Genomic DNA, 18,379 nt, shown 5'->3' on the forward strand with positions numbered 1-18,379 from the left:
TATTTTTTTGGTTCATGAATGCAAACATGGTTCGCATTTTAAACTTTTTTTGCATTCACATTGTTTGCTTGAAATCAGTGCAAAAGTGTGGGCCCATCATTAAATGCTTCAATTATCTTATGCTCCAATGCATTAACTTTGGTAAAAAAGTTAATTATCATCAAAAGAACACAAAATTGTATCAAAAAAATAGGTACAGTAATGCTCTCTTCTTAGAGTACAAAAGTGTCAGAAAATACATTTTTGCTATAATAATCATTACTTTTTTACGTTTCAAACAAACGCTCACAAACACAAACCAGAGTACATAAATACCTTACTTTGGAGTTTGTATCGCAAACAAACGAAGCCTTATTAGCACTTCAATCAAACAAAATAAGCTAAAATTTGAAAGATAAATAGGTCATAATTTACAATCAAATCATTTGCACTGCCATAGTTTTGCATTCGTGTAATTTTATTTACATATTGCAACCAAACACAACATAAGTGATCTAAACACAACCCAATTGTGATATGCCAACTTTTTTTTTGAAAAGAGGGGATATACCAACTTCACCAAAGATGAATTTGATTTGATGAATATGGCCTAAACCAAGATCCGTAGAGTCCATTTGTGCAAAAAGTTCAACTGCAATCCCATATCAAAATGCATTAATTGCTGCATATTGTGCAATTCATATTGTTTTTTCAAAGTCACTGATAGATATATGTTAAGACGATCTGAGAGATTTTAATCATTTTAAATGGACTCCAGATCTCCTGCCCACAGTACACCACCCCCCATGAATTGGGAACATCTCCCCCTATATAATACAATGCAAAGGATGAGATGTTCCTCCATGTGTGGTGCGATAAACGTGAATATAGTTCTTGTGGGTAAGAGATCTAGACTCTTTTAAATGATGACATATGACACGATATTTCCGCTTATATTTAGTCAGAACTAAAATAAAATAAAATTTTATCCAATCTTCCCTATGCAAAATTTGTGTGTAAATTAATACTTCAATCCTAAGAATCAATTCAAGGGAAGAAAAGATTTTAAGATGGGTGTTTGGTATGATTTGGGTGTTAGTTAATCGTTATACAGGCATTTATTCTCAAATGCTATTTAGTAATTCTGTTTATGTGCAAGTCAATCGATGGAAATGACACTTAATTGTCAAATAATATTACAAAAACGTTCATCAAACATAGCATATAATAGAAAACAAAAAAGCAAAAACTCTGCACCAAGGGAGGAGCGGGATTTTGTATTTCTTAATCCTGAGATCTAATAAGATCTAGACCAATAATTTCATTATTTAATTCAAAGGCGTTCTTAGTTTTATTTTGTTCAGACTGAGTTTAGAATTGGTATAAATGAAGAAAGATGTAAATATTTATGTAGGTTCAATTTTATCCAGTTTTAGAAAGAATGTATAATAATGATTTAAAAAATAAAACAATTACTTATACATTGATAACTTTTACACTGATTTTAAAAGTAGTAGTCTCAAGGAGTAAAGTAAAGCTATTAAAGGTAAATCAAATACAAACATTTTTCAACAAAGCCGAAGCCATACCAAACATCACCTAAATTGAGGCGGTCAAGAGTGGCAACTGGCAAGTTGGAAAGTGATAAAGGTGAATTAAAGTTGAAAAGGAAAGGGACAATAGAAAACTAAAAGCCCAAAAAAGATATAAAAGACACGTTCAGGCTCAGCTGCATCCGGCTGTCATCCAAATTCCAAATTAAGTCCAAACCCTGCACGGATTACGTACTGAACTTTGTGTGTACTGTGTAGTATTAGTGGCGAGGTCCAGGCGGAGGCTGCCGGGGCTTGTAGGGAGGAGGTGGGGACTTGAACTTATGTTGAGGCGGAGGTGATGAGGGAGGAGAAGGGGGTGGAGGCGACTTGTAATAGTAGGGGTGGCGAGCCGGAGCTCGCAGCGGTGTGGGGGGCGGTGGAAGCCAACGCCTTTGGGGAAACAATACCGTCTTGGAAGCCAGCTGGGTGGAATGATACCAACTTGACGCTAGTAACGACGTTCCGTAGAACTTGTCGAGGGAGTAGTGCTTCTTCCGCTGCTGCTGCTGCTTATGAGCAACACCGCCGGTGGCTACCAATAAACAAAGTAGTGTAAGCACATGAACCAGGGAAAGCCAACGTCCCTCTCCATTCATCAGACTTATCGCCATGCCTAGCCACTGATCTGGACTCTGGAGTTCTGGACCTGCAACCTTCAAGGTATCCAAGAAGCTATGACTTCGTGACTTATGAGGGAAGAAGCTGTGCGTCTTAATAAATAGCAGGGAGCCAAGGAGCCAAGGACGACTTTTGTTTAATGACCGGACAGCCTGGCTTAAGGGTTAAGTCAGCCTCGGCTTGAGTTTTAAACACTTGCTACGTACAGCTGCTGTAATGTAGGACCCATAGAAAAGCTGGCCAATCCATATAAGCCGCACTTTGTCTGTGGTGGTTCCTAACACCATATCATAATTCTTTTAAAGCATGGAAACTTATGGTCTTTTGTCGGTGATTTTATATTGGTGAGAAAACACCTTATAAAATTCTCTGGTCAGGCTTGGGCCCTGACCAGTAGACACAAAACTATAGCCCAAGCCATTTTTTTCAGGCTTAGGAATGACCACTTCCTATTGAAATCAGTGGGTGATACGTTCTGGTGCATATAAATTATTTCATTACTTGTTAATAATATTTGAAAGCATGGTTTTTAAAACCGGATCGGACGGTCAGACCGGAAACTAGAAACCGGTCAAATGATCGATTCCGTTTACCCCATAGTCGTTCCCCCCCCTCTCCCCAAAAAAAAAACGTTGATTTGGTCAGTAAATCGCTGACCTGGGTGGTTGAACCATTCAAGAATTTGACTGATTTTAATTTTTTTGTCGAAATGACCCGAGAACCAGAACCCAGATCAGTTCGTTGTCCGAATCGATTTTAAAAACCTTGCTTGAAAGGAGTCCAATTAAAAGGTGCATTTTATATATTTACTGCACTTAAATCAAAATTTTAATCAATCACTTTAAAAATGTTTGGCAACAGTCTATTTAACTTCATTTATTTATATTATACAATGTGTGCCTTTACATTTCATAAAGAATAATTATTGTTAAAGAATTTAACAATATTTATAATATATTGCTTTATCACTGATTCATTCACATTTGAGTTATGTTGCGACAATTTCCATAGAACACATCATCAGATTTTGTTTACTTAAAAAGACCCTATCAACAAATTCCTTGACAAATATTAATTCGTAAGAAGAGATTTGGAATTATGATCTATGCTAATCATAAAAATAAACATTGATATTTGATGCTTGGTTAATACAATAGATCATTATGTTTTGCTTGAATTCCAATGTATCTGCATTATCTTCCAAAAATTCATATAAGCAACATAACAATTGCAACCATGGAATTAATAAAAGGGGTGAAGAGAAACCATAGAGGATATTTTTACATCTTTGATGGCAGGACAATAAGAGAACTTCATGGGCCTTTAATAAATTGCCCCATTTTGCAAACCAAGCCCTCTTGATGGGTGTTACAACATGATAACAGAGATATTTATTTCTAAGGGAGTGTTCTTTTTTTTTAGATTTTGAGAGGGGAAAAGTTGGTTAATAGGATTTTGGTTCCTATTGATCAAGAATCCCATGTTCTTTTTTCAGATTTCTTAAGTTATAATTTATGGTTTCAGTTTGGTTTATTGGATTTTTTTTTTTATAAATCGAACCAAACCATAAACCATAAATATATAATACAATATAATATAATATATAAATATATGATGTGCAAAATTATAAACGTCTAAGTTGAATGTATAAAATTATAAATATAATAAATTTGTTTATTTTATAATAAAATAATAAAATAAAAGTTTTAAGTTATAATTTTTAGGGGTGCTAGTTGGGCTTTCTATTTGAGTTAATCTCAATAGAATCATAGAATGGTCCAAAGTCTCCAAATTGTTTTAGAAACTACACAACCATTTTGGTTTGGTTTGGTTTGGTTTTCATGCCAAAACGGTTTGATTAATTTGAGAATTTCCCAAACTGTAATTTATTGGTTTAGTCTGAGATTTTCTCCAAACCACACTGAACCAAACCATGCATAAATACTACTAGTTCAAATCGTTTGATCTGTCACCCGATCATATTTTTGGGTTTGGTTTTCCTAAAACCTAGAATTTGACAAAAAGCCATTAACCTAATTAAAAACCGTTCGATTTAGATGGCTGAACATTGACCCATTTGATCCAGTCATTGGATGAAAGATTACACACTAAAATATATTGAAAACTTCTAGAGAACATAACTTTGCGTGATTTTTCAAATATTGGTGATCATATGACATTTAGTTTTTTAAGTTCTATCTCTTATTTTTTGTCACTCTTGCATATTATATGAATGGAATGTCCTTTTTATAACGAACAAACTTTTCATGTCATGGATTTGAAAGAATATGAAACGAAATCTTTACAAAAGTTTCCTCCCGCTGAAACTTGTGCCCTCTAGATCCTCTTTTTATATATTCATCTTCTATCCAACCATTCAAAATGGATTTTCAGACATCCATCAACGGTCAACTGATTTTCATTATTGTTTGGGACAAATTCACCAAAAATTAAGTTGTATTTTTTGATTTATTTTTCTTTTGCATTTGTAGTTTTGTAAAATTTCAAAATACAAATTTTTATTTTGTTTAATTAATCATTTATTTATTTAGATTTTAGGCAATATATAGTTCTGAGAGATTCAGTTTCATTTTTAATAACATGGAGAAATAATATAAATGGTTTATTTTGTTCATAACCAATAAAACATTGAACACAAAAATGGGATTTACACTAGATTTTGGACATAGTGGGCATGACATTAGAAATAAGAAAAAAATATTATAAAGAATTTTATGCACCATATTTAATTGGCATTGGAAATTGAAATCATACCTTTTTTTTTATAAATTTCCCACGAAATAAAATAAAATAAAATTTTAAGATAGTAAAATTGTACTGACTGTTTGTCTTTGTCAAGGAGGATGCTTTCCTATGAAAATTCAAAAATAAACAACAAAGACATTTAATATTTTCAATATAAATGCTTGTGCACACACACAAACATATACATGTAGGCTTAGGCTTGCTTCTCAAAAACAAACTGAAGTCTGAACCAAATCAACTGTGACGTCTCAAATAAGATGAGATGTGCTCACAACAAAATCTGTCCCAACATGGTGCTAACATGATCTGTACCCATACATCCCACTATGAGATTGGGATCCACCATGATACTGGGGCCCACCCTATATATGTTGTGTGGACACAGATCATGTTGACACGTGTTGAAAATTTTTTTTGGGTCATGCATTTATTAGAACACCTCTTATAGTTTTACAGATTTACTTAAATCTATCATATAGTTTGGTAAAAGTGTGGGTCCATCATTAAATGCTCCAACTATCTTATGCTCCAATGCATTAACTTTGATAAAAAAAGTTAATTATCCACAAAATTGTATCCAAAAAATAGGTACAATAATGCTCTCTTCTTATAGTACAAAAGTGTCAGAAAATACATTTTTGCTCTAATAATCATTACTTTTTTACGTTTCAAACAAACGCTCGCAAACGCGAATCGGAGTACATAAATACCCCGCTTCGGCATTTTTATCGCAAACAGACGAAGCCTTATTTGCACTGCAATCAAACAAAATAAGCTAAAATTTGAAAGGAAAATATGTCATAATTTACAATCAAATCATTTGCACTGCCATAGTTTTGCATCCGTGTAAACATAAGTGATCTAAACACAACCCAATGGAGATATGCCAACTTTTTTTTTTTGAAAAGAGGGGATATACCAACTTCACCAAAGATGAATTTGATTTGATGAATATGGCCTAAACCAAGATCCGTAGACTCCATTTGTGCAAAAATTTCAACCGCAATCCCATATCAAAATGCATTAATTGCTGCATATTGTGTGATTCATATTGTTTTTTCAAAATGCATTAATCGTTTTAAATGGATTCCGGATCTACTGCCTACAAGAACTCTGTCCACGCCTATCCACAATACACCACCTCCCATAAATTGGGAACATCTCCCCCTATATAATACTATACAGAGGATTAGATGTTCTCCATGTGTGACTGCGATAAACGTGAACAGAATTCTCGTGGATAGGAGATCTGGACCCTTTTAAATGATGACATATAACACGACATTTCCACTTATATTTAATCAGAACTAAAATAAAATAAAATTTTATCCAATCTTCCATATGCAAAATTTGTTATAAATTAATACTTCAATCCTAAGAATCAATGTAAGGGAAGAAAAGATTTTAAGATGGTTTTTGGTATGGTTTTAATGTTAGTTAATTGTTATACAGGCATTTGTGATGGAAATGACACCTAATTGTCAAATAATATTACAAAAACGTTCATCAAACACAGCATATAATAGAAAACAAAAAAGCAAAAACTCTGCACCAAGGGAGGAGCGGGATTTGTATTTCTTAATCCTGAGATCTAATAAGAATCTAAAAAGCTGCAATGTCCAATATCAAACCCAACAGTTCCGATTTTCCAGTTAATTAATTCATGATTAAAATTCGAATTCTAAGGTAATAAAGACATAAACTGACAATACCCTTGCTGCAATGGGTGTTGTTGTCTCAGACGCCACAATACCGGCAGGTCTCAGCCTCTCAGGCAAACTGGTTGAATTCAAGTATTCGATGCATGCATGCAAAGGGTGATAAGAGAAGCTGGTCACGATGCCAAACTTTTGATGAGAGAAGACAACGATACGAGAAGAGGAAGAGAAACTTTATGCGACTGTGGTTAATTTGTTCACCCTCACGCATTTCTGATTTAGGCCTAGTTCGCTTTTCGGCAAGGTTTTAAAAACTGACCCGAAAACGGAATCGTTTTAGCTACCGGTTTTCGGGTCAGCGGTTCGACCGTCTGGGTCGAATGGTTTGGACGGTTTATATTAGAAAAGGACAAATAGTATATGAGTCATGAGAAACAGAAAAAGGAGGACTGAAAGAGTGGAGAAGAGTATTTTGTCGGCTAAGAAAGAAGAGAAGAAGGAAAGAAAGAAAGGAGAAAGGAAAAAAAAAAGAAAACAAGAGAAAGAAAAGAAAGGAAAGAAAGAGGGAAGGGGGGAAGAAGAAGGAAGAGGAGGAGAATGATTTGACGCTCACTGACGACGGCAACGACGGTAACACAGCACAGATGCTAGATCTCATACGAGTTCTCAAATCTCAGATCTGAGATTGATTTTTCATTTTTTCTCATATCTAGATTTGAGATCTTCTTCTTCTTCTTTTTCTTCTTCTTCTTCTTCTTGGATATCAGATCTGAGTTCGTGTCTCAGATCTGCAATTTCTCAAACCACGAACCATTGTCTGGGTCAAACGAATCGACAGTTTGACTGCCCAGGTCAGCGGTTTTATGAGCAAGTCAACGGTTTTTGATCCAAGAGTGGGGTAGGGGTGAAATGGAACTGGTTGCTTGAACAATTTCTGGGTCGAACGGTCCGACTGTTCGGGTCAACGGCGGTTCAAAAACATTGCTTTTTGGTAAGTTATTTATCCGGGTAAATGTACCTGGATAAGTTTTTCTTGTGAAACACTTACCCAATTAACCATGTTCTTTTATTTATTAGGTAAATAAGGTAATAACTATTTTAGTCATAAAAATCAATTATTAAAAGGGGTATTTTTGTCCCATTCAAGTGTTAGCAACTTTCCTCCTAGTGGGTAAGTGATACACAGGAAAATAAACTTTCCCTAGTCCCCACATTAATCTGAAAATTGAACATGAGATTCTTGGTTAGTGGGAACCAAAATCCCATCAACCAACTTTCCCCCCTCTCAAAATCCCAAAAAAGAATGCCCCCTTAAAGTATTCCAATGAGAGGACGGAATTGGTTAGAATCTAATCATGCTAGTTAATGGAGAAGAGAAGGAATAGAAAAAAAAAAAAGAGAAAAAGGTAGGGTTTTGGGGATTTAAAAAAATCAAGTAGGGTTTTGGGGACAAATTAACTGAAGGCCGTTTGTAAAATCTGCCTATCACTCGTTAATATGTTGTGGCAAAATAAAAGATCTAAACGAATAGTTTCATTATTTAATTCAAAAGCGTTCATAGTTTTATTTTGTTGAGACTGAGTTTTGAATTGGTATAAATAAAGAATGATTAAACATTTATCTAGGTTCAATTTTATGTAGAAAGAATGTATAATAATGATGGATGTATGTAAAATTTTATGTTTATTGCATCATATTTTATAAAAACAAAACAATTACTTAATAACGTTTTACACTGATTCTAAAAGTAGTAGTCTCAAGGAGTAAAGTAAAACTATTAAAGATAAATCAAATACATACATTTTTCAACAAAGCGGAAGTCATACCAAACATCACCTAACTTGAGGCGGTCAAGAGTGGCAACTGGCAAGTTGGAAAGTGATAAGGTGAATTAAAGTTGTATGTTCCTAATACATATGTAGCATTGAAAAGGAAAGGGACAATAGAAAACTAAAAGCCCAAAAATGAAATAAAAGACACGTTCAGGCTCAGCTGCATCCGGCTGTCGTCCAAATTCCAAATTAAGTCCAAACCCTGCACGGGTTACGTAATGAACTTTGTGTGTACCGTGTAGTATTAGTGGCGAGGCCCAGGCGGAGGCTGACGGGGCTTGTAGGGAGGAGGTGGGGACTTGAACTTATGTGGAGGCGGAGGTGATGAGGGAGGAGAAAGGGATGGCGGCTTATAATGGGGAGCCGGATCTCGCAGCGGTGTGGGGGGCGGTGGGCGCCAACGCCTTTGGGGAAATAATACAGCCTTGGAAGCCAGCTGGGTGGAATAATACCGACTTGACGCTAGTAACGACGTTCCGTAGAACTTGTCGAGGGAGTAGAGTTGCTTCCGCTGCTGCTGCTGCTGCTTATGAGCAACGACGCCGGTGGCTACCAGTAAACAAAGTAGTGTAAGCACATGAACCAGGGAAAGCCAACGCCCCTCTCCATTCATCAGACTTGTCGCCATGCCTAGCCACTGATCTGGACTCTGGAGTTGGACCTGCAACCTTCAAGGTATCCAAGAAGCTATGACTTCGTGACTTACGAGGGAAGAAGCTGTGCGTCTTAATAAATAGCAGGGAGCCAAGGAGACGAGGACGACTTTTGTTTAATGACCGGACAGCCTGGCTTAAGGGTTAAGTCAGCCTCGGCTTGAGTTTTAAACACTTGCTACGTACAGCTGCTGCTGCAGATAATGTAGGACCCATAGAAAAGCTGGCCAATCCGTATAAGCCGCACTTTGTCTGTGGTGGTTCCTAACACCATATCATAATTCTTTTAAAGCATGGAAACTTTTGGTCTTTTGTCGGTGATTTTATATTGGTGAGAAAACACCTTATAAAATTCTCTGGTCAGGCTTGGACCCTGACCAGTAGACACAAAACTATAGCCCAAGCCATTTTTTTTCAGGCTTGGGAATGACCACTTCCTATTGAAATCAGTGGGTGATACGTTCCGGTGCATATAAATTATTTCATTACTTGTTAATAATATTTGAAAGCATGGTTTTCAAAACCGGACCGGACGGTCAGATCGGAAACCAGAAACCAGAAATCGGTCAAGTGATCGATTCCGTTTACTCCAGAATCATTCCCCTTCTCCCAAAAAAAATGTTGATTTGATCAGTAAATCGCTGATTTGGGTGGTTGAACCATTCAAGGGTTTGACTGATTTTAATTTTTTTTGTCGAAATGACCCGAGAACCAGAACCCAGATCAGTTCGTTGTCCGAATCGATTTTAAAAACCTTGCTTGAAAGGAGTCCAATTAAAAGGTGCATTTTATATATTTACTACACTTAAATCAAAATTTTAATCAATCACTTTAAAAATGTTTGGCAGCAGTCTATTTAACTTCATTTATTTATATTATACAATGTGTGCCTTTACATTTCATAAAAAATAATTATTATTAAAGACTAACAATATTTATAATATATTGCTTTATCACTTATTCATTCACATTTGAGTTATGTTGCGACAATTTCCGTAAACACATCATCAGATTTGGTTTACTTATAAAGACCCCATCAACAAATTCCTTGACAGATATTAATTCGTAAGAAGAGATTTGGTATTATGATCTATGCTAATCATAAAAATAAACATTGATATTTGATGCTTGGTTAACAATAGATCATTATGTTTTGCTTGAATTCCAATGTATCTGCATTATCTTCCAAAAATTCATATAAGCAACATAACAATTGCAACCATGGAATTAATAGAAGGGGTGAAGAGAAACCATAGAGGATATTTTTACATCTTTGATGGCAGGACAATAAGAGAATTTCATGGGCCTTTAATAAATTCCCCCATTTTGCAAACCAAGCCCTCTTGATGGGTGTTAGAACATGATAATAGAGATACTTATTTCTAAGGGAGTGTTCTTTTTTTTAAGATTTTGAGAGGGAGAAAGTTGGTTAATGGGATTTTGGTTCTTTTTTCAGATTTATGTAAGGATTAGGGAAAGTTTTTTTTTTTTTTTTGTATCACTTACCCTTAAGTGAGTAAATAACTTTCCCACCTAGGGAGAAGTTGCCAACATTTGAATGGGACAAAAATGCCCCTTTTAATAATGGATTTTTTATGGTTAAAATTGTCATTACCTTATTTACATGAAAAATTAAAAAACGTAGGTAAATACACTTACCCAAATAATTACATTTACCCAGATAAATAACCTACCGAAAAATAAATAAGGAAAGTTGAAGTACTCAAATCAAACTCAATTGGATATTCAATCCTATTTGATTGGTTTGAATTTTTACAGTTCTTTTGAATATTGTATAAGAATTCGAATATCTTAGATAGACCTGTTCATGTCTCATGGGCAGCCCATCGGATATGAGACCTTGATATATTAAATCTAGTGGTCCTATTTAAGATAGCCCGATTGGCTTTTCTTCTTTTTTGGTACAAAGGATGAGATAATATCAGCACTACTGCACTGAATCCTATTAGAATTCTGAAATTATGCATGGATTGACTCAATTGAATTTGAAATTTGTAAGTTATTGAGATTCCCCTACCTCACAAATTTTTCTCTATTTTTATAATTGAAAACAGTCACAACCGGATAAATTTGACACGATACAAGAAGGTAAACTGAAGTGGCCATTTGTTTTATTAGAAAACAAATAAAAATTTGTGAATTGGGGGTAAAATGAAAACTTCTCCAAATCTTTTCATTTTTATAGTAGATCCATTTTGGATATTTGAGGGAATGCATTTCATTTATAGCTCTTGAGATGAGGATCTTATTGTTTGTAAAGAAAGCCTTTATAATAGTTTTAAAAAAGCTGGAGAAATCATTACTTTAACCCCACCTCAAAAGTTTTTATGGTACACCCCTCTGTATTATATTAGATTCTTCATTTGTAATTTCCAACTATACGATCAAATAAAAATTTGTGAAGTAGGGGAGTGTGAAAATTTCCAAAGCTTGAGTCATTACATACCAAAAAAAAAACCAATTCAAGCAACAACAATGGCGATGTGGAGTTTAGGAATTAGGATAACCAATTGGCCAATATTAATTTTGGGCGTGTTAAATATACCACCCCTAGGGTTTCTTCAAATTAAACTATAATCTTTCCTCTCTTATTTAGCTGTTAATTTACTCGGCCCTTTAATCTAAACTAGGGGAGGGGCCCTGCTTCGCAGGGGCTAGAATGGAATTGTTGACCTGTTGATTCGTTGATAAACAAGGCATAGAATAGAATCGTCGATTCGTTGACTTGGTCTTTAGCCAAAAATTGTTGAATCGGTCAATGATTCATTGACCCGAATGGTCAAACCATCAATCCGTTGACCTATAAAATGGTTTTTGGCCATTTTTTATTTTTTAATTGGGAACCATCCAGGCAACCGGTTCTATTTTATCCTAATCTCGGTCATTGGCCAAAAATCATTGAATCAGTCAACAACCCATTGACTCGGGTGGTGAACCATTGACCCATTCAATGGTTTTGGTCATTTTTTTTATTTTTTTTAATTTTTATTGTCAGAATGGGCCATCCGTTTGAACCAAATAGTCGAACCGTTGACCCAAAAACCGATGACCAGAATGATTTCACTTTCAGGTCGTATAAGTCACATGCTCGAATGACATAACACGCATGGTATTGCTTAATGGACCTCACACACTCAATTTTTTGCCTGTAATTTTTGTTGTCAGAATGGGTCGTCCGTTTTATTTATTTATTTATTTATTTTTTAATTAGGAACCGTTCAAGCAACCAGTTCAATTTTACCCCAATCCCAGTCCTTGGCCAAAAACCGTTGAATCGGTCAACAACCCATTGACCTAAGTGGTTGAACTGTCAACCCGTTGACTTGTTCAATGGTTTTTTGCCATTTTTTTTTAATTTTTGTTGTCAGAACGGGCCATTCGTTCGAATCGGACGGCCGAACCGTTGACCCGAAAACCGGTGGCCAAAACAGTTCCATTTTTGGGTCATATGAGTCTCATGCTCGAATGACATAACACCATGGTTTTTAAAACCAACTTGGAGACTGAACCAGTCAAGGGTCTAGTTATCAAGTCGAACGGTCTGATCGTTTGAACCGAATGGTCGACCCATTCTAACAAAAAATTAAAAAAATAGTCAAAACCGTTTGAACGGTTCGATATCTAGTTATTAACAATATTTATAATAAATATTATATATTTATATAATTATATATATATATCTAATTATTTAACAATATTTATATAAAAAATGGTCGAGCGGTCGAACCATCGACCCGTAAAATGGTTTTTGGCCATTTTTTATTTTTTATAATTGAGAACCATCCAGGCAACCGATTCCGTTTTATCCTAATCTCAATTCCTGGCCAAAAATCGTTGAATCGGTCAACGATCCATTGACTAGGGCAGTCGAACCATTGACATGTTCAATGGTTTTTGGTAATTTTTTTATTTTTTTTTTAATTTTTGTTGTTAAAACGGGCCATCCGTTCGAACCGAATAGTCGAACCATCAACCCGAAAACCAGTGGCCAAAACGATTCCGTTTTCAGGTCGTATGAGTCACATGCTCAAATGACATAACACGTATGGTATTGCTTAATGGACCTCACACACTCAATTTTTTGCTTGTAATTTTTGTTGTCAGAACGGGTCATCTGTTTTTTTATATTTTTAATTAGGAACCGTCTAGGCAATCAGTTCCGTTTTACCCCAATCACGGTCCCTGGCCAAAAATTGTTGAATCAATCAATGACCCATTGACCCGAGTGGTCGAACCGTCAACCCGTTCAATGGTTTTTGGCTATTTTTTATTTTTTTATTTTTGTTGTCAAAATGGGCAGTCTGTTTGAACTGGATGGTCGAACCATCGACCCAAAAACTGGTGGCCAGAACAGTTCCATTTTCAGGTCGTATGAGTCACACGCTCAGGGGTTCAATTACCGGGTCGAACAATCGGCCCGTTCTGACAAAAAAATAAAAATAAAAAATGATCAAAACCGTTCGAACGATTCGATATTCTAGTTATTAACAATATTTATAATAACTATTATATATTTATATAATTAGATAGCTATTATATAATTAATAGGAAATGGGTTGCTCTCATGTGAGAATCTACTCACACGAGTAGATTCCATTTCCTGCACGGAGAGAGCACCCCAATCCTATATATATAAGATTTGGGTTACTTAGCGAGAAAAAATAATCTTAGTTTGGGTTAGTTATATATTATATCCATCAAACGATATGCTAGTTTTGTTGATCGAAAGTGATCACTAATGTTTTAAATCCATCATTGACTCGGATAGTCAAATTAAGAGTGTTCATTGTATGGTTTAAACAGTAAAACTGAACTGAACCAACCTGAATTTGTGGTTTATTAAGTTACAATTTATGGTTTCAGTTTGGTTTATTGGATTTTTTTATAAATCGTACCAAACCACAAATCATAAATATATAATAAAATATAATATAATATAATATAATATATAAATATATGATGTGCAAAATTATAAACATCTAAGTTGAATGTATAAAATTATAAATATAATATAAAGTTAATCCCAATAGAATCATAGAATGGTCCAAAGTCTCCAAATTGTATTAGAAACTACACCCAACCATTTTGGTTTGGTTTGGTTTGGTTTTCATGCCAAAACGGTTTGATTAGTTTGAGAATTTCCCAAACTGTAATTTACTGGTTTAGTCTGAGATCTTCTCCAAACCACACTGAACCAAACCATGCATAAATACTACTAGGTCAAATCGTTTGATCTGTCACCCGATCATATTTTTGGGTTTGGTTTTCCTAAAACCTAGAATTTGACAAAAAACCATTAACCCAATTAAAAAAAATCGACTGAATATTGACCCATTTGATCCAGTCATTGAATGAAAGGTTACACACTAAAATATATTGAAAACTTCTGGAGAACATAACTTTGCGTGATTTTTCAAATATTGGTGATCATATGACATTTAATTTTTTGAGTTCTATCTCTTATTTTTTGTCACTCTTGCATATTATATGAATGGAATGTCCTTTTTATAACGAACAAACTTTTCATGTCATGGATTTGAAAGAATATGAAACGAAATCTTTACAAAAGTTTCCTCCCGCTGAAACTTGTGCCCTCTAGATCCTCTTTTTATATATTCATCTTCTATCCAACCATTCAAAATGGATTTTCAGACATTCATCAACGGTCAACTGATTTTCATTATTGTTTGGGACAAATTCACCAAAAATTAAGTTGTATTTTTTGATTTATTTTTCTTTTGCATTTGTAGTTTTGTAAAATTTCAAAATACAAATTTTTATTTTGTTTAATTAATCATTTATTTATTTAGATTTTAGGCAATATATAGTTCTGAGAGATTCAGTTTCATTTTTAATAACATGGAGAAATAATATAAATGGTTTATTTTGTTCATAACCAATAAAACATTGAACACAAAAATGGGATTTACACTAGATTTTGGACATAGTGGGCATGACATTAGAAATAAGAAAAAAATATTATAAAGAATTTTATGCACCATATTTAATTGGCATTGGAAATTGAAATCATACCTTTTTTTTTTATAAATTTCCCACGAAATAAAATAAAATAAAATTTTAAGATAGTAAAATTGTACTGACTGTTTGTCTTTGTCAAGGAGGATGCTTTCCTATGAAAATTCAAAAATAAACAACAAAGACATTTAATATTTTCAATATAAATGCTTGTGCACACACACAAACACATACATGTAGGCTTGCTTCTCAAATACAATCTGAAGTCTGGACCAAATCAACTGTGACGTCTCAAATATGATGAGATATGCTCACAACAAAAGCAGTCCCAACATGATCTGTGTCCATACATCCCACTATGAGATTGGGATGTATGGACAAAAATAGCATTTTTATTTTTAGTTTTTTATTAAATTTATTTGAATGGATGTTAGGGTTAAAACTGTCATTTTTACTTTCATGTCATAGAAGGTTGATTAAGTAAATTGATTACAAACCATAGGAGATATTTTAGTAAAACACAAATTATAAATAGGTTTTAGTGAATTCATGAAACTACAGGGGGTGTTTTAGTAAATGATCCTTTTTTTTTGTGAGTAAATCTGGACTCGTCTCAAATTGACATCTCACTCCTGGGGTGCTGGTTTTGGCCCGCTTAGCTGAGGCTAAAACTCTGTGGCAAGTGGTCTCTTTTGCAGATCAGCTAGAGTTATCAAATGTGATTTTTGAATCTGACTGTGCTAATCTGGTTATGTCTTGCTGTAATCTTGTTTCTGATGTTAATTCAGACATCTTTTTTTTTTGCTGTGGAGACATTAAGGAAGCTGCTGTGAGAAGAAACTACAGGTTCATTTTTTGTTTGAGGTCTAGGAATGGAGTGGCTCATGCTGTGACTAGGAGAGGACTCTATTCTAGTTTCTTGTCCAGCATTGCCATTCCCTTTTTTCTTTCTGAATTGCTGTTAAAAGACTTTGTAATGTGTTTTTCTGTTTAATTGTTGTATTGTTTTGGTTTCTGTTAATGAATTATCTTTTTTACCAAAAAACAATTGACATCTCACTCCCATCTGTAGTTTGGGTTTAGACAATTGGTTTAGGACTGAACCCATTCTAATCTGGGCCTATCAAGAAGCAAATTCACAAATTGGACCCCAGATGCAGATTTCTTATACTGTGTTCTGGAGTTAGACTAATACCTCGATCTGGTATTTTCAAACCCAGTTCCTCTTAAGGTCTGGTCTGATAGAAATCACAGACATTAGGCATCCAATGCAACCCTAGATGTCCTCCCCCACACCCCAAATGTCCTTATGAGTGGCTGCTCCATTGGCACTTAAATTTGGTAGTTTCAGGTGAGATGCCCTTTTGATATGGGCTCTCACTATCTTTGAGAAGAGTTATTAATGTTGTTAGAAAAAGTACTGTACTATGTCAAGAAACTTTGAAATATGGCTCATATAAGTTAAAAGTAAGTGATTCAATACCAATATATTTCTCTGACTTGGTCAGTTAAGCTTAATCCAGCCATATTGCCTGCCCCTAGGATATGACTTGGTCAGTTAAGCTCCTTTTCCTTCTCTAGAAATAAAGTTGGAGGTTCTACTTCAAGTACATGGATGGGTGTTGAGATGATGTGGACTGAAAAATGAATTTGAGGCCAAAAAAATGGGATCCTCTATGTGATTAATAGTCTAAAATTTGCCACGTCAAACTTCACATCCACACCTCTTTGTCAAGCGTGGAAGATACCACACTTCCTATCTTAGCTCAACCACTCGGATAAACTGAACAACTTAAAGTATTAAAACGACCCTTTCAAAATATACACTAAACATTCATGAGATTATATTAGCGTCTGTTTGGCATCTATGCCTTGCTCCAGAAAACAGTGACACATCAGCATCATATTGGAAAAATTGGTGCTCCAGGAAACGTTAATATGTTTGGAACCATTTTCCCATAAAAAACGGTGCTCCAAGCCATGTCTTGGAAATCAAGAAGGCGTAGTTTGGAGCAACACTGAATTCGATATTTTCTCAGATTGGAGCTCATTGCTGCCAATGAAGACATGATGTGGCAGTGACATGGACTTCCTATAATGGGTACCGGTGCTTAAAACATGTATGAAGCACTGGTACCAAACAAAAGGTATTGCTGTTGCTCCAGGAAATGTCCTACCTGGCAGCAATGTTTCCAAACAAAAAAAGATACCATTTTCTCAAAAAACGGTGCGTCCAACCCACACATATACAGCACCGTTTTCTACAGCATTGATGCCAAACATATACTTAAGAGAATGAAGTATTATGCCCTCTCTAATCAACAATCAACGAATTGCCATATTTTTTATTCCATTTAGCATTAATTCTACTATCTTGATTGATTTTTTTCTTGATGGTAACTTAAGGTTGCATTTGGATAAATTTTAGGATTTGTTCCTTGCTTTGAGGCTGGTTTTAAATTATAATGTTTTTAAAAGCAACTCTCACCAAGTGCTCAGATCACTATTTAGCTCACTTTGTTTTCAAGAGCCCAAAGCCCAAAAGCTTATTCAAACATGTCCTCATATATATATATAGAGAGAGAGAGAGTGAGTAAATATACCATACAATAGTCTTTGGTAGTTAATCTTGTTTATAACCAACAAAAAAGAATTAATAAAAAAAGATTTCAAAGTCCAAACTTGTTTGTTCTGTTGATAAAGAGAGATAACTCTATCTCTGTATTGTAAATGTACTATACAGTGTCAGTAGTCTTTGGTAGTTAAGCTTCATTATAACCAGCAAAAAGAATTAAAAAGAAAAAGAAAAGAATCCAAATGAGCCCCACATTACTATCTATTCATGTTTCTACTTCCCAGTTCAGTTCCAGACTTATAGCAATCCTGCTATACGGTAAAACCTTGGCAAATCAAAGCTTCCTCAATTATAATTTTTCAAATTTCCAAATTTTCAAAATTTCATGGAATTGTTAATTAAAGGGCTGAGAGGTGAATTTATGATCAGCATAGAGAGGCCCTTATCTGAACGGATAGTCTTGATCAACCACATCAGTCATCCCTCCACATGGCCTGCCAATTATGTGCCAAGTAGCAGATCCTCTAGTCTAGCTAGACTGCTAGAGAACCTTTGGCTTGACATCTCTCATGATGCAAATATTTCTATTTTTTTAGTCTCTTTATTTAGTTATTTTGACGAAACAATGCGACAGAGGACATTGTCTCTTTATTTTCAAAACACAGGGATTTGATCTTTTCGGTTGAATCAGTCACTTGAGTAATTG

The sequence above is a fragment of the Nelumbo nucifera genome, chromosome 7 (assembly GCF_055504915.1).
Source record: "Nelumbo nucifera cultivar China Antique chromosome 7, China Antique-T2T, whole genome shotgun sequence".
Classification (NCBI taxonomy): Eukaryota; Viridiplantae; Streptophyta; class Magnoliopsida; order Proteales; family Nelumbonaceae; genus Nelumbo; species Nelumbo nucifera.